Here is an 18,906-nt window from a genome sequence, read left to right on the forward strand (position 1 = left end):
TTTTAGAGGTTTTTGCTATAGGGCACGTGCGCTCGCCAGACAGAGAAAGACAGACAGAAAGCGAGAAATCACCCCCCCACGGGGGATGGCCATGCCATAATTCCTTCTCCTCCTTTCTCCTCTCGGGATCTTGGGCACGCACACACATGCACCCGGCGTGAGTTTTAAGCCACTGGGTCTGGGACGCAAACTGCGGTCGACTACGTGGGAGTCCAGCGACATAGCCATTACGCTAACTGCTGGCCCCAAATTACCAATACTCTTTATATGTTTTGCTCTTCCCATTTATTAGAGGGAAATTGTGCACATTTCAGTCCTGTTCTGTGGTGGTTTATTTTCCTGCAAAACCCAGCATTGTCACTCACAAGCATAATTTCCTCCAGAAGTCTCCTCTATGCAGAATATTTTATTGTCCTATCACAAAGATCAGTAATGGGTTTCCAGATCGGGGCGGGGGAACCCTCTCTTCTCCCCTGTATTTTTCAAGAACAGGAATAGATGATAATAATTGTATTTTAGCATCTTAGTGTTTATTTAATGAAATGTTTCCAAAATTGGAAAATTGCTTTGAGCCACTGGGTTTTTACGATGATTGGTTAACTGACTTAAAAGCCATTAATGATTCCTTATCATTCTAAAGAATAGAGAGCTTCAAACAAAAGTTCTTTATTAGTTCTTCATGAAGAAGACTGTTTTTCACTTAGTATATTATTATCAATTTCATATTGCCTCAATAGCCAGGCACGAACTAATCTTACAGGTTTTGCAGTTTATTATAACATAAGCCCATCTTAACTGGGTTATATATTCTTGTAATATATCAAAAAGTATTAAAATCCAAATAGTACCTAAGCTGAAAAAGCAATGTGGGCATCTGTGACTCACAACTTGGTTGCAGCTCCTTTAGTAAACAGAGCAGTTCACTTTCCAATAGAAGCAACCATTATGGTTCCTGCAAACAACATTCCTTATTTTCCCACTTCACCTTTCCTGTGTTACTTCCTAAACTGCCTTCTCTGCTTTATCTAAGAGAGAAAGCAGGTGCTGCTAAATGATTCAGTTATTAATACCTTAGATGCAGGGGCCTTGGTGAACACATTTAACCCATATCTTTCAGCAGTTACTTGATGAAAGAATATATAAATGAATGAAAAAATGAAAATTGAACAAATAGGCAGTGTAGGAAGCTGAAATATGGAAATAATACCACTTTGCATTTATACCATGTAATTATCTCATTTTTATCTTTCCAGCCATCTCATGACATGTGCAGAATAATATCTATATCATGTTGCAAATATGGCAATCAAGACAAAGAGAGGTAGGTGCCTTACCTAAATTCATCCACCAAGTACTTAGTAGAACCAGTGCTAGAAGGTGATCATGGAAACAGAGCTTCCCTGTGTTTCTTTTCTTGATACCTACTCTATTCATGACAAATGAATAATGACTTCAAAAGGTGGCACTTGCCACTGGGCTAGAAGTGTAGATTTTACACATAATAGTGCAGCACTTACTGGTTAAACATTCAGCATGGATGCCCCTTTTTGTTGGGAGTCTTTGAATTGTGTATATATTTTCCTCTCAGTAATCTCACTCTACTCTGGAGAACATCCTGATTGGTTTAAACCAATTTCGGTAACTGTTTATCTTGCCAGTTTAAGAAAAGAGTAATATACTCAGCTCTAACAATGACATATGAAAGAGTTTCTGAGAAAGTTTTTATTTGTTTGTTTTTTGCTTTTATTTAAAGAAAGAGACAAACAATGGGGTGATGAACAGTCATCAGTTTATAGAGTAATGGACTGGAGATCTTTTCAAAGGAATATTGAATTTGGCATAGGAAAATAGTCTAGAAGGAAAGAAAATGGTATTCAGTGAATGATATGCTTAAAACATATTTTGAAAGTGGTGCAGTACAGATGCCCCTTGACTTATGATGAGGTTTCAACTCAATAAAACTATTATAAATAGAAAATATTGTAAGTTAAAAATGCATTTAGGGCTGGCAATATAGTGCAGTCGGTAAGCGCTATGCATTGGGATCCAGATCCCACATAAATCTTTGGCAGCTTGAATCTTGGCCCCAGGAGCTTGAAAAACACATCAGGTACATGTGTGTGCATGCACCAAATCCTAACAGGATGGAGAAATGGAGGAAAAGGAATTGTGGCATGACCATACTCCACTGGTGAATGCTCTCCCTTTCTCTCTCTGGCAAGTGTGCCTGCCCTCTGACAATTAAAAAAAAAAATGTGTTTTTGAGATGCTTCTCAATTTATAATGGAGTGGTTTTTTAGTGAATGTGTATTGCTTTTGCACCATTGTAAAGTTGAAAATTTGTACGTCAAAATATCTGGAGACTGTTTGTGGTTGTAACTAATGAAATGAAATAGCTTAGAATATAAGATTAAGAAAGTTTAGTAAAGGCAAGTTAAATAAAACAAATCATTTACAAGTAAGGAGGTAAAATAATGGCCAAGAAGTCTTGGCTACAAACTTCTGCTCCTACTAGCCCCACTAGCTTTTCATCCTCCACTGAACTATAAACCCCTGTGGAGTGCCCCGGCCCTAACATGGCGCCGAGAGCACCCAGACCTCTACATAAACAAGCCCATTATTTGGTTATTGTTCCTGTTCCGGAACGCGTAGGCACTGCCTCAGCCTATCAGTGCTTGCCTGGTGGCAAAAGAGGACTGGTTTGCGGGACGGATATATAGGGAGCCCGGGTGGGCTGGGAAGAAGAAGAGAAGAAGAAGAAGATTGTAAGAAGCCTGGGGTAATAAAGCGTTCTGGAGAAGACCTTGTCAGCGTCGTCATTTGAAGCGACAAACCCCTCCTTCCCAACATCTAAAAAACCCCAGCATGCACCAAATCCTAACAGGATGGAGAAATGGAGGAAAAGGAATTGTGGCATGACCATACTCCACTGGTGAATGCTCTCCCTTTCTCTCTCTGGCAAGTGTGCCTGCCCTCTGACAATTAAAAAAAAAAATGTGTTTTTGAGATGCTTCTCAATTTATAATGGAGTGGTTTTTTAGTGAATGTGTATTGCTTTTGCACCATTGTAAAGTTGAAAATTTGTACGTCAAAATATCTGGAGACTGTTTGTGGTTGTAACTAATGAAATGAAATAGCTTAGAATATAAGATTAAGAAAGTTTAGTAAAGGCAAGTTAAATAAAACAAATCATTTACAAGTAAGGAGGTAAAATAATGGCCAAGAAGTCTTGGCTACAAACTTCTGCTCCTACTAGCCCCACTAGCTTTTCATCCTCCACTGAACTATAAACCCCTGTGGAGTGCCCCGGCCCTAACATGGCGCCGAGAGCACCCAGACCTCTACATAAACAAGCCCATTATTTGGTTATTGTTCCTGTTCCGGAACGCGTAGGCACTGCCTCAGCCTATCAGTGCTTGCCTGGTGGCAAAAGAGGACTGGTTTGCGGGACGGATATATAGGGAGCCCGGGTGGGCTGGGGAGAAGAAGAGAAGAAGAAGAAGATTGTAAGAAGCCTGGGGTAATAAAGCGTTCTGGAGAAGACCTTGTCAGCGTCGTCATTTGAAGCGACAAACCCCTCCTTCCCAACATCTAAAAAACCCCAACTTACTCAGCAACTTTTCCATGAATTTTATTAAAATAACATCATTTTATAGAGATACTTTATTTTATTTTGCCAAAGGAGAGCATTTAATGTTTCATATGTATAGAAAACTCAGCAGTGTACATTAACCCAGTTTGGTGGCAAGTTCTTTAGCATTTGCCTTTTTCAACTTGGCAATGCAATCCAGATTTGGGGCCTAGGAAATTGCCTCCCCAGTGATGGCTGATCTCGTCATCTCTGTTGTAATTGATACTGATTGCTTCCACCAGCCTAGTCAGAGCGCCTTTGTCCTCCAAGTTAACCTGTGTGAAGGCAACAGTGGTGCAGGTTTTCCTGTGTACCAGGCATCCCAGCCTGGCGTTCCTCTTGATAATGCAGTATGGAAGCCCCTCTGACACAGGGTAGGCAGGAAAACAACCAGCTCGATGGGGTCCATGTCATGTGCAGTCACCACCTGCTGCCTTCTAGTTCTCCATCAAGGTGATAACAGTGTTGACCCCTGCTTGAAGGACAAGTGGTCTCTTAGTGGGAACATCCCCTTTACCGGCAGCTTTCTTCTCAGCCTGGCCAGCAGTTTCTGCTTCTTCTCTTGTCTCTGGCCTGTACTTGTGGGCCAGCATGAGCACCTAAATAGCTATCTGACAGTACAGGGCCTGGGCAAATTGGTTAATCACAGAAGGCACTTTCAGTCACTTGCCGAGGATAGCCCTCTGCCACTGCAGTCAGATGTAGCAGGGGCATTGGATGAAATGGGTGAGGTACCTTTTGGGCTAGATGTCCTGTTCTATGCCAAAATTCTTAGGCCTTTTCTCAAGGAATTTGCCATCTTTTTGGCCTCCTGCTTCTTTATGATAGCAGGGGCCAGAGTTACCTTCTTCACCTTGGCCTTTTTTCCCTTTGGCATCTTGAGCAACTGAGACATTTTATTTTTAATAGACCTTATTAATAGTTTGGAAAGCTGGAAGAAATTGACATCACAGAGATGCTAGTCATCTTAAGTGTAATCTTCAAAAATATTTATTCTTAAAACAAGATACACACAAGAAAGAAACAACTTCCTTGGACATGGTCAAATATGATGACTGGACCTGTTGCAGCCATCTTGCAACCAATGAGGAACCAGCTTGAAAACAAAGCAAACAGAATGAGTAAACATAGCAGATGGTGGAAAGAATCTGAATCTTTGATGCTACTGAGCAGATGAATTAAACCTAAAGTATATCTACTATGGGGTATGTTTTAAGGAATCTAAATGTCTTTACTATTTAAACAACCATTGTTCCCCTATTTCTGTAGACATTTTCCTAACTGATATAAATATCTTTTGACTCATTAACTTACCACAATCCTACATGAATCCCTTAAGATGTCTTTTCAAGGTTTTCTTGATTTTGCTGAAGTCACCGATGGAGAATAATAGAAAATCTCAGATGATAATTTTCTGATCCTATCTTCTTACAATAACCTTGGGCTTTTCACTCATTATCATGCTTTATGAAGCATGAAAGCATTGAGAAGAGTAGGATAAGATGTCTGATGATGGAAGTTATCAGGGTCAGGAAAGATGGGTAGGCAGGTGAAACATAAAAGCTAATCAGGAGATGCGAGTCAAAATCAAAGCGAAGGTACCTCTTCAGAACAGATCATTAAAAGGGCAGTCTTAGGAACATATAGGCCATACCTTTGAGGAGAACTGTTCAACCCACATTACAGTAATACATCACTTAGCTCTATACATGGGCTACAAAGGAACTTTCTCAATGATGAAGATCTGTATTAGAAACTCACAGGTAATGTAAAACTCAATGGGAAAAGACTGAAAGCTTTTCTCCTAAAATAAGGAATATGAATAAAGATGTCTACAATTGCCAATTCTATTCAACATAGTATTGACATTCTAACTAGACCAATTAGGCAAGATAGAGAAATAAATCTAAATTTGAAAGGAAAAAGTAAAACTGTCTCTACTTGCAGATGACAAGAACACAGAAAACCCTAAAAAGTACACAAATCTCTTAAAGCTAATAAAGCTAATAAGTAAATTCAGCAATTTCAGAATACAAAATCAACAAAAATGAGTAGTACTTTTACACATTAGCAATGAAAAATCTGAAAAGGAAACTAAGAAAACAATATAAAAATTTACCATGTAATATGATAGTAATTGAAACAATAGGGATCTGGCACAGGGTAGATAGATAATCCAATGGAATAGAACTGAGAACCCAGAACTAACACATTTATGGTCAATTGATTTTCAACAAATGTGCAAAGATTATGGAGTACTCCCTGAACATTCCAGGTATGTGCATGCCTATGATCTGGGGCTGGCTGAAGCTGGAGGTAGATTGTCATGTAAAGACCCTGAATTGCTGGCCTATAAAAATCCACCACGAAGACAGAAGTCAGATTACTTGTAAATGTTACCCAGCAGGCTAACATCAGACCTCTCATAAGATACTATGTGAGCAAGGAAAGAATGGAAAAATATATTCAAAGTGTTAAGTGAAAACCAGTTTCAACCAAGAATACTATACCTGGCGAGATTATTCTTCATATGGAAAGAAAGGATAAAAACATTCTCAGATAAAAAAGACCTGAAAAAATTTGCCAATACCAGACCCACTTTTCAAGAAGTTCTGAAAGGAGTCCTCTACCAGGAAAACTAAAGACACACATACAGAAATAAGTGAACAAAAGCAACCAAGAAAATGACCAAATTATTGCTAGGGACAAGAAATATCAATAATAATGTTGAATGTTAACTTCCAGGATTTAAACAGAAAGATCGGACCACAGTAACACTGCATATTCAACAGAAGAGAGATTGAACAAAAAACTGAACTGGTAAAATAGAATTTTATGACTTTTGACTAAAACATTACTGATTTTTTTTTCACTATGCTTGTTTTCCCAGTTTAAGGGTTTTGCTTTCTTTTGAGCTGTTGATAGTTTCAGCAATTTGTTAAAATATTTTTTCCTCTTGTTTGTTTGTTTCTTTAAATGAAAACATAAACTTTTCTTCCTGACACCTCTGGAACTGGGAAATATTTGTGAGTATATATTTTGTGTCAAAGGGTTATTTGCATAAGTTCAATAATACCTGTTGCATTGAATCAGAAATTGGAAATATTTGTTATTGGACAGGGCTTTGGCTGAAATGTTATATCTGAAGATTAACCAGAAAACTATGGAACTAAGGTAGATCTCAAATAAGCCAGCAAAAGCTCTTGGAAAGATATCCTGGCACCATAAACAGTTCTGCCTGGCAGAGAGGATTAGAGAAGCTACATGAAAGAATTTGTACCATAAAATAACCTGGACTTTTTCAGCCCAGCATTGTAATCAGTAGATATTGCAAAAGAGCGACCACAGCCGGATGATTATCTTGGGCCATTTGAAGGAAGAAAAAGAGACTGATCTTTGCTAGCAAATGGTATATCACAGAATACTTGATAGGCAGGCTGAATTGAGAAGGTTTATGTGTGACTCAGGTGCTGGGTGTTTGCTTTTCAACAGCTTTGAGTGGTTGATATGTAAGTATCTTCTCAAAAATATTTAAAACCATACTGTCTCTGTTATAGAGTCACAACAAAATTCTAATAAATATTTTGAAGATTATCTTTAAAATTCAGTTTTCTGAAATTTTGAAAGTTATTTTATTAACTGTCAAGAACTGTGGAGAATGAGCAAAATATTTTTTGATATATATAAAGTAAATGTTTGTGGGAAAATGTAAAACTAAATAAACAAATGATTAAAAAAGGGGGGACTGAAAGTGAGGGGGAAATGTGATCTGATGACAGAACAGAGGTCATAGCAATGCCTGGGGCCATAAATCGAGGAATGCGGGCAGCCTCTGAAGCTGGAAAAAGCAAGAATGTGGGGGCAACTTGTTCTAGCACATCCAGAAGAAAGAGAGTCTTGCCAACCCATTTTAGATTTTGGATATAAGAACTGTAAGATAATAAAATTTTAAATCATTAAGCTATTGTAACTTGTTACAGCAGCCATATAAAATTAATACAATGACTAATCTTACTTCCAAACTCATATTTTTCTCTTCCTTAAAACAGTTGTATCATAAGAACTATTTTTTATTAATAGTTAAGATTATGGGTTTGAACAGGCTGTCACTTGCCAAATACAAAGCATTATACTAAATGTTTTACAGAATCTAAAAATCTTTACATCCTTCTCTCTTTTTTTTTTTTAGAGAGATTTTTGCTATAGGGTGTGTGCGCTCGCCAGAAAGAGAGAAAGAGACAGAGAGATAGAAAGCAAGAAATCACCCCCCCCGGGGGGGGTGGCCATGCCGCAATCCCTTCTCCTCCATTCTCCTCTCGGGATCTTGGGCACGCACGCACACGCACCCAGCGTGAGTTTAAGCCACCGGGTCTGGTACTCAAACTGCAGTTGGCTACATGGGAGTTCAACAACATAGTCATTACGCTAACTGCTGGTCCCAAAAAATCTTTACATCCTTCTCAAGCAGGTGCCATTATCCACTTTTACACGTGAGAAAACAAGACTTATGAAGGTGAATAATTCAGTAATACAGTGATGGTAGAAATATGCATGTGATAAAAGCATAGATTTGTCAGCTAAGAAGTTATTTTTGTATTTTCTGTGATAGATAGTTGTTAATAAAAGAATGAAAGTCTGAGGAAAACAAGAAAGGAATATTGGGCTGGAAAGTCCTCTGTGCTGGTTGGTTCAGTATAACTTGGCCATAGTCAGATGCGGAGTTTAGGAAAGTAATACGTATTTCTATGTCATATTTTCAAAAGTTAGATGCTCCTAAGCCACAGATATTCATAAAAGAAAAATTGACTTTTAAAAAATGTCTGGAGGTGGGAACCAGCAGTTAGCGTAATGGCTATGTCGCTGGACTCCCACATAGTCGACCGCAGTTGGCATCCCGGCCCTGGTGGCTTAAAACTCACACCGGGTGTGTGTGCGTGCGTGCCCAAGATCCTGAGAGGAGAATGGAGGAGAAAGGATTGCGGCGTGACCATCCCCCCTGGGGGGTGATTTCTCACTTTCTGGCTCTATGTTCTGGCTCTATGTCTCTGTCTGGCGAGCGCATGCGCCCTATAGCGAAAATCTCTCCAAAAAAAAAATGTCTGAAAGAAAAAAAATATCTTTGTAATAAAACTTTTTCATAGGGGACCAGCAGGTGACATAGTGATGAAGGTTTTGGACTCCCACATGGTCAACTGTGATTTGAGTTCTGGACCAGACAGCTTGAAATTCATGCCAGGCACATGTGTGTGTGTCCTCAAAAATCTCAGAAAGAGAAAGAATTGCAGGATGGTCAGCTCCCCGGGGGTTGATTTCACACTTTTTGTCTCTCTGGTGAACTCACTCACCCTTTAGCAAAAATCTCTCAAAAAGGAACTCATAGGGGCCAGCAGGTGGCAGAGTGTCTAAGGTGCTGGGTTCCCACATGGCTGACCACCATTTGAGTCCCAGACCTGAAGGCTTGAAATTCACGCAAGGCACATGTGCCTGTATGCCCAAGGTCCAAGAGGAGAATAGAGGAGAAGGGATTGTGGTGTGGCCATCTCCCTGGGGTGGGGGGTGGGGTGAGTTCACACTTTCTCTTTCTCTGTCTCTTCTGTCCTAAGGAAAATATTTTTTTTAAAAAAATATATAGGGACCAGTAGTTGGTGTAATGGCTATGTTGCTAGACTCCCATGTAGACGACAGTGGTTCGAGTCCTGGACCTGGTAGCTTAAACTCACGCCAGGCACGTGTTCGTGTGTGCTCAAGATCCCGAGAGGAGAAGGGAGGAGAAGGGATTGTGGTGTGGCCATTCCCCTGGGGGGTGATTTTTCACTTTCTGTCTCTCTGTCTCTCTTTGTGTTTCTGGTGAGCACACATGCTCTATGGCAAAAATCTCTCTCTAAGGGGCCAGAAAAAAAAAAAAAAAGAGAAAGAAAAAGAAAAAACACACAGACAAAAACACTCTTTTGTAATGAACATTGCTATATAACATATTATGCACAGGTATTATTTGTTGACGTTTGTTGACATTGTTATTATACATGTAACTGGAATATTTAATGTATGTTATATATATTTCAAATATATGTATGTATATATATATATACACGCGCGCGTGCGCGCGCACACACACACACACACACACACACACAGAGACATTTTACAAACAATAGTAAATATAGAGGAAAGTCTTTAAAGTAAGAACCAGTAGTGCTTAATACTAGGCTACTTGTATTTATCCTCTTCCTTTTTTACTTTTGAATACAATAGAACATTTTTAACAGATTCAAAAATTTTGAAGAAAGTTGACAAAAATACTTAATGGTTTGGAGTATAGATAAGAGAGCATTATAGTTGAAAAGAAATAACTAAAGGCCCTTCTTGATTCGTAATGTTTGGATTGATAGCTATGGTGGATGGAGTTTTGGCCGTTTGATCAAATCCCATGATCTATTATAGAAGGTATCTATTCTTGACATGGGCAATAACTGCAGTCCTGAGGATTTAACTGTCACCAGATAGAGAAGGTGAGGAAAGTTTAAAGTGATAAGGTGCAAGTCAGCATAGAGTGGCTGTTTTAGATAGTGTAAGACAGCAGGGCAGAAGTCTGTCAGAAAGGAAAGATAATAGGCAGAGGGTAAATATGTACCCACATTAGACAATGTCAGGAGCCAAAACCATTCCTGAATTTTTATCTGGAACATGGAAATAACATCCTTATGAGAAACTGGACATCTAATAGATGTGTATTAAATCAATTTACTTATTGACACACGTTCATTCATTCATTTGATAGTCATTTACTGGTGACTGCTTGGTAGTTTTTATGCTCAGAATGAACCCAAGGCAAACTCGTGAGGAAGGTGGTTTCATTTTGGTCATCTCACCTCTGTCTCTTCTGTTATTTTTTGAGGCTTCAACCTTCTCTTTCTTCCCCCAGGCTTTGAGCTTAGAAACTAACAGCATTAAGGCTTATAGGGGCACTAATCCCATTATGAGGACACCATCTTCTTGACCTCATCTAAACTTAATTACCTCAAAGGCCCCACCTCCAAATACCATCACAGAGGGGTTAGGGGTTCAATATATGAGTTTGGGAGGGATACAAATATTCAGTCCATAGCGTTTACTGTATGACTCAGAAATTCCATACCTTATACCCATGACAAATAAAATTCTGTGCTCACACAAAAGCCTGGATATAAATGTTTATTACAGTCTTCTTCAAAATTGCCAAAATTTGGGCTGGCTCTGTGGTGCAGCAGTAATGCACTGCGTAAGAGAAGCTGGATCTTAAGCATGACTGGAGTTTAAAATACCAGCTGGTCTGAAACATACCATGAGTTCCCAAGATCAGACAGGCTGGAGGCCTGGAGGAAGGGGATTATGATGTGACCAGACCATATGGATGTTGCTTCTCTCTCTCTTTTCCTTTCCCTGTCTCTCTCCCTTTTACTCCCATATGTGCACTGTCTATCATGAATAAAGAAAAAAGGTTTTTTAATTGCCAAAATCTAGAAATAAATATCCCTTAACTGAGACATGGATAAATACATTGTTCATTTGTATATTTCATGCTATTCAATTTTTTTAAAAAGAGCAAATTATTGGTATATACAGCAACATGGCTGAATCTCAAATGTATTATGCTAAACAAATGAAGCCAGACCCTAAAGACTATATCTGGTACTCTTGTAGCCAAACGACAGGAATAGAGAACAGAGTATAATTAAAAGATGGGGGAGGTTTAATTATGAAGCAATATCACAAGGGAAAAATTTGGGTGGGTGATGGAATTGTTTTGTATGTTGATTTTGGTGATAGTTACCCAACTCTAAGCATCTGTTAAAACTGAATAAAGTGAGGACCATCAGTTAGCGTAATGGCTATGTCTCTAGACTCCCATGTAGTCGACCATGGTTCAAGTCCTGGACCCTGTGGCTTAAACTCATGCTGGGCACATGTGCATGCATGCCCAGGATCCCAAGAGGAGAATGGAGGAGAAGGGATTGTGGCATGGTCATCCTCCCTGGAGGGCGATTTCTCACTTTCTGTCTCTCTGTCTCTGTCTTTTTGGAGAGCGTATGCGCCCTATAGCAAAACAAAACACAACAAAACTAAAAAACAAACAAAAAAACCTCTCAAAAAAAAATAACTAAATGTAATGGATATGGCATATCTGGAAAACACATCGTGAGTTCGGTTTCACATCACTTCAAAAAGCAAATATCACGAGAGCGAGTCACATGAAGTTTTTGGTTTCCTAGTGCATATAAAAGTTATGTTTGCACTATATAGCCGTCTAATAAGTATGTGATTATGTAATTTCTAACAATAATATGCTGACTTTAATTAAAAATACTTTATTGCCAAAAAATGCTAACAATGTTCTAAGCCTTCGGTGAGTAGTAATCTTTGAACTGGTCGAGGTTTTGGCCTTAATGTTGATGGCTGCTGATTAATTAGGGTGTCAGATGATAAAGGCTGGGATGGCTATGGCAATTTTTAAAAGACAATGAAGCTTGCCACATTATTGGCCCTTCCTCTCATGAAAGATTTTTCGGTAGCATGCAATGTTATTTGATAGCATTTTACCCACAGTAGAACTCCTTTCAAAATTGTAGTCAGTCCTTTCATACCATGCTGCTGCTTCATCAACTCAGTTTATGGAATATCCCAAGTGCTTTGTTTTCATTTCAATAATGCTCACACCATCTTCACAAGAGGGAGACTTCATCTCAAGAAATCACTTTCTCTGTTCATCTATAAGAAGAAATTCCTCATCCATTTATGTTTTATCATAATTGCTGTAATTAAATGCCTTTAAGCTCTAGTTATCATCATAGTCTCTTGCTATTTTTTACCACATCTATAGTTACTTCCTTGACTGATGTCTTGAACCCCTCAAAGTCATTCATGAGGGTTGAAATCGACTTCTTCTGTGCTCCTGCTAATGTTAACGTTTTAACTCTTCCTATGACTCATGAACATCCTTTCTTTAAAGATTCTTGCTATAGAGCACGTGTACTTACCAGAGAGACAGAGAGAGACAGATAGAAAGCAAGAAATCACCCTCTGGGGGATAGCCACGACACAATCCTTTCTCTTCCATTCTCCTCTCAGGATTTTGGGCATGCACACATATGCACCTGGCGTGAGCTTTAAGCCTCTGATCCGGGACTTGGACTGCGGTCGACTACATGGGAGTCCGACAACGTAACCTCATGTCATCTGCTGGTCACACAAACGTTCTTAATAGCATCTAGAATGATGAGTTCTTTCCAGTAAGTTTCCAATTCATGTTGTCCAGATCCGTGAGAGGATTTATCTGTTAACTATAGCCTTATAAAATGTATTTCTTAAATAATAAGACCCAAAAGTCCAAAGTATTCCTTGATCCATGGGCTATAAGAAGGATGCTGTCTTAGCAGACATAAAAACAGCATTAATCTGTGCATCCCCATCAGAGCTCTTTGGTGACCAGGTGCATTGTCAATGAGCAGCAATATTTTGAAAGTTTTTTTTAATGAGCAGTAGGTCTCTACAGTGGGTTTAAGATATTCAGTAAACCATGCTATGATGAATGTGCTGTCATCGAAGCTTTGTTGTTCCATTTTTAGAGCACAGGCTGAGTAGATTTAGCATAATTTTTAAAGGCTCTAGGATTATCAGAATGGTAAATGAGCATTGGCTTCGACTTAAAGTCGCCATCTGCGTAAGTCTCTCACAAGAGAGTCAGCCTATCCCTTTGCAGTTTTGAAGCCAGACATTGACTTCTCCTCTCTAGCTATGGAAGTCCTAGATGGCATCTTCTTCCAATATTGCCTGTTTCATCTATATTGGGCTATTTCATCCACATATGAAGTTGAAAAGCTGTTGTGTAGTGCAGCCACCTTTATCAGTTATTTTAGCTATTGCTAAATCTCAATACCTTGCTGCAGCTTCTACATCAGCAATTACTGTTTACTTTGTCCTTTTATGTTGGGCAGATAGTTTCATTCTTTAAAACTCTGATAGATTAAGTCTTCTCTTCTGTGAATTCTTTACCTTTCTCAATAGCTCAAGTCTTCTCTTCTGTGAATTCTTTACCTTTCTCAACCTTCATAGCATTGAAAAGAGTTAGGGACTTGCTCCAGAGTAGGCTTTAGCTTGAAGGAGTATGGTGACTGGTTTGAACTTCTCCCTAGACCACTAAAACTCTCCATACTTACAATAAGGCTGTTTGAGCAGTTGTTTTCATCTTTTTTTATTTTTATTTTTGCTCAGAACTTGGTTAACTGGCACAACCAGCATAGCTTTCCACCCGGGTTGGCTTTCAATATGCCTTTCCTACTGAGCTTAATCATTTGTAGCTTATGATTTAAAGTTAGAGGTGTGTGACTCCTTTCACTTGAACACTTAACAATCATTAAGGGTTATTAATTGATCTAAATTCAATATTGTGTGCCTCAGAGAATAGGGAGGCCTGAGAAGGAAGGAGAGAGTTAGTGGAGCAGTCAAAACACACACATTTACCACTTGAGTTCACCATTTCATATGGGTGTGGTTTGTAGGATCCCAAGAAAATGACAATAGTACTAATCAAAGATTGCTGAACATAGATCATAGATCATCATAAAATATGTAATAATAGTAATGAAAAAGTTTGAAATAGTGTAAGAATTACCAAAATATGACACAGAGACACAAAAGGAACACATGCTGTTTGAATAATGACACCAATAGACTTCCTCACTGCAGGGTGCTACAAACCTTCAATTTGTAAAAAGTGTAATATATGCAAAATGCCACAAAACAAAGCACAATAGGGCCAAGCAGGTAGCATAGTGGTTAAGGTGTTGGACTCTCCTATGGTGAACTGTGGTCCTAGTCCCAGACACAGGGGCTTGAAACTCATGCCAGGCACGTGTGCATGCATGCCCAAAATCCCGAGAGGAGAATGGATTGTGGGATGGTCATCCCCCCCAGGGAATGATTTCTTGCTTTCTGTCTCTCTGTCTCTCTGGCAAGTGCATGTATCCTATAGCAAAACTAATACAAAACAAAACACCACAAAGCACGATAAAACAAGCATCTGAGCATGTTATTTTATTGCTAACAGAAATACCTGAGACTGGGTGATTTATAAAGAAGTAGAGGTTGGGCCAGCTCTATGGTCTGGTGGTTAAGGCAGTCAGATCCCACATGGCCATCCCTGTGGTTCAAATCCTGGACCTGGCAACTTTAGAAACATGCTGGCTGCATATGTGCCCAAAAATCCCAAAAGGAGAAAGAGAGAAGGGATTGCAGCACGACCATTTCCCAGAGGAGGTACTTTCTCCTCTCCCTCTATGTTTCTCTCTAGTGAGTGCACATGCCCTCCAACTACAACAACAAAACAAAACAAAACAAAACAAAAACAAGAAAGAAAGAAAGAAATAGAGGTTTATTTAACTCATGATTCTGGGGGCTGGAAAGTCCAAAGGCATAGGACTGACATTGGCCCCATCTACAACAGCCAGCATAAGCAGAGAGATTGGTGGGCTGATGCACAGAGGGAGACAGCTGTATACAGCTTTTTAGTAACAACCCACTCTCAGGAGAACTAACCCCTTTTCCTGAGAGTTAGAACTTAGTTCTCTCACCAGACTACCTAATACATTCATGAGATTGGTGCCTCCATAATTTGTTCACTGTGATCCAATCATCACCCACTAAGACCAAATTCTAAAACATAAACCTTCAGGAGAAAAACTATGATTGAAACCATAGCAATGAGGTATATCTATAATCCAAATAGTATATTTTACTATATATGTTTTTAAAACAAAAAAATTGTTTTGCTCAAGCAAAACATGTCAGTAAGTTAAATAAAGGATCAGTGCTGGTTTGTGAACTTGTTTCTGTTTTACTTAGGAAAGTTCATCATAGGGCCAGCAGGTGGTGTGGTGGTTAAGGTGTTGGACTCCCACATGGCTGACCTTGGTTTGAGAAAGCAAGACCTGGAGGCTTGCTTTCTCACTTTCTTTCTCTCTCTCTCATCTAATTAAAATAAATAAATAAATGAAGGAAAGTTAAATAATAAAAATAAGACTCATCATTCCACTCTAAGATTACTGAAATATTTATGTATGGTTTTATTAATACTCATATTTGCTTTGTTAAATTTTATTTTGAAGTATCTTTAGTCTTATAGAAAAGTTGCAAAAATAGTAGAGATTTCCAATATAACCTTTATCCAGACAACATCTTATGTAAGCACCAGTACAATTATTGAAATTAATAGGAAGTTAACACTCATTTTGGCACTCATAGATGACTCTTTCTTGCAACAGTTATTGTTTTTTTTCCCCTCCAATAATGGTGATTTTCAGTTTCTCTATTTCTTCATTGAAATTCTATTATACATAACAGCTGCCTCTTCTTTTCCATATATTTATTTGTCAAATTATTTTTGTCTGTTTAAATTCATAGACTCAATGGATTATAAATCTGTTGCTATAATTGATTTGTTGTATAAGTCATCCCATAGTTTGGCATTGAGAGCTCTGCTAGGCTGACACCTATGTTTTTTAGACACTGTCTCCATCGTTTTGTGAACTTGTCATCACCTGGCACCATAAATGTTTCAAATTTATCTTGTATTCTTCCTGCTCTAGGTTTCCTGGAATTGTCATGTTCTCAAGGAGCCCTCTTTTTCTTTTTTCTTTTATTTGAAAATGGCATTTAGAAACCTAGATCTGGGATCTACTTGTGCTCATTGCTACTAGCATACTGCGCATACATCAATAAGTTCATTCTAGTACCTCTGCTTTGATTTCAGTACAGGTTTCATGTTAGTTCAGCATTTCCCTATTTTAACTTCTTTGTAACTGAGAAACACTGGCTGTCATTATCCACAATATATTGGGTTGTCAGGAAAGTCATGTAGCTTTTGGCATAGAAAAACTGAAAACTATGCCATGACTTTCTCAATGACCTAATATTTACTTAATTGTTCAGTCCTAGTATATGTTGGGTTGTCAGGAAAGTCATGATACATTTTGGCATAGAAAAACATAGAAAAATGCATCACGACTTTCCTGATGACCTAATATATCATTTCTGAGTTACCAACCCATATCCTGTGAAAAATGAGACTTACAGATGAAGTACAATATTTTTGTGCAGTTCTTTTTGTGTTAGCCTTCCAATACATAGTAAAAATAATGTTTCATGGGTTAGTTAATTCTTTTATTCTTTATCCTCTTTAGTGTGGTTATGCTACTTGTTTGTAATACAGTTAGGCTTACATATTTTACACCTGCATAGTACTCCCATTATGTGGATTACCACAGTCTGAGCCAGCCTGTGGTCTGGTGGCTGAAGCAGCTGATTCTTCATGACCAATGAAGCAGTTCAAGTCCTAGACCCAGAAGCTTAAGAAGCGTACCAGGTACATGTGCATGAGTGTCCAAGATCCCAAAGGGAGGGAAAAATGGTGAAGAAAGGGTTGCTGCATGGCCATGCTGCATGGAGATTATTTCTTGCTCTTTCTATCTCCCACTTATATCTCTGGTGAGTGCACATGCCTCCTGGAAAAAAAAATTAAAACAAAACCAAAAACCTCACTCTTCTATACATGGGCATTTAGGCTGTTTGCAGTACTTTGCAATTACAAACACCACCACAGTTAACACATATTGCATAAATGTTTTCATATTGTTGGAAATGTACCTTAAGGACAGGTTCTAGAAGTGGAATTACTGGGTTAAAAAGTAGGTGCAGATACAGTTTTGTTGTTTTACCAAGTTTCCCTCCAGAGCGCTTTACTATTTTCAACAGCAATGATGAGTGATTGTCTTCCCAAGGTCATATTTTAATTTATTATAAATTTTGTTAATTAAGAACTTATTTTAATTTTTACCAATCTAATAGGTGACACGTGGTATCTCAATGTCGTTTGTTTTTTATTTTAAATATTTATTTAATTTTATCTATTATCATTATTTCAATTTGATTGGAGAGAGAGACAGAGACAGAGAGAGAGAGAGAGAGAAAGTGAGAAGGCAAGCCACCGGGTCCAGGATTCAAACTGCAGTTGGCCATGTGGGACTCCAACACCTCAACCACCACACCACCTGCTGGCCCCATCAATGTTGCTTTAATTTACATTTTTTAATTATGAATGAATTTGGAATTTATGTGTATGTATTTAAGGGTCACTTTTTAGACAGGCTTATTGACCCACCTACTATAAAATTAACTCATTTTATGTGTAAAATCCAATGATTTTTAGTATATTCATAGGATTGTGCAACCAATGCCACAATCCAATTTTGTAACATTTCAACCACCTCAAAAATACCTTTTGTGCCCATTTGCAGTCAGTTCTTATTTCCTCTTTTAGCCTGAAGCAAGCATCTAAGCTCATTAAAGCTGTGTATGTTTGTGTGCATGTGCTGTATTTGTGTGAATTGTCTATTTGTGTCATTTTCACAGTTTTCTTATTAGTGCTTGGTCCTTTATCTCTTATTTTCTAAGAGTTCTTTATATATTAAGGATATGAGCCCTCTTTTGTTATATATGAGGGAACTTTGACAAGTTCATAGAAAAATGCAAATAAAATACAAATTTTTTTGTTGTAAACATTTCTTGAAGTTTATGCATAGTTTTTTCATAATACACATGTGCCACAAACTTCTTGAAGACCTCTCATATGTTGGAAAAATTTTCTACCAGTTCATCAGTTGTTTTCTGAATTTATTTATGGTATTTGTTGGCATGCAATTTTTTTTATGTCGTTAGATTTATCAGCCATTATTTAAATCGATTAGATTTATATTTACAACCTTTGTCAACTTCCGACTCTTCCAAAAGATCAGCAAAATAGCATACTGATGAAATAAAGTGAAGTTTATTTATTGCACAGAGCAATTTGGAAAACTACTAACTTCACAGAATCTTAGTAATGTCAAGGCAGATTATCTGAAAGGTTTGGGGTGTCTGGTTTTAAGGTGAATCTTTCAGTGTAGGTGTGGAGTCTGATTAAGATTGAAACAAGTTTAGAACTCGGCAAAGTTTAGGATTGTTGGGTACAATGGAGCAAAGATTATAAAGCCAGTCTGATCATTTTAAAACCCCAGTTGAATGGTCTATTATTGTTCTGTTTACACTGATGAAAGCTATATGAGTATATTTTTTTCAGATATATAGATTTTTAGAGTTTCTAAAACAAAAATAACAATAAAATTATTTGTAACTTAATGTTCTTGGGCAAGAATTTCCTGAAATAGTAATGTCATGTTAGTGTAGACAAACTCTAATCTTACTAA

The 18,906-nt window shown here is 38.1% G+C and overlaps 1 long non-coding RNA gene across 1 annotated transcript in view; it reads left to right on the forward strand.

The window, feature by feature from the left end:
* The window catches only part of LOC102485049 (uncharacterized), a 75,422-nt gene that overhangs the window by 6,377 nt on the left and 50,139 nt on the right, over window positions 1-18,906 (forward strand). Inside the window, exon 2 of the long non-coding RNA XR_337590.3 lies at window positions 1,254-1,321. This is a non-coding gene — a long non-coding RNA (uncharacterized LOC102485049). The remainder of the gene's footprint in view (window positions 1-1,253; window positions 1,322-18,906) is intronic.

Source organism: Tupaia chinensis, unplaced genomic scaffold (genome assembly GCF_000334495.1).
Source record: "Tupaia chinensis unplaced genomic scaffold, TupChi_1.0 Scaffold147458_1, whole genome shotgun sequence".
NCBI lineage: Eukaryota > Metazoa > Chordata > Mammalia > Scandentia > Tupaiidae > Tupaia > Tupaia belangeri.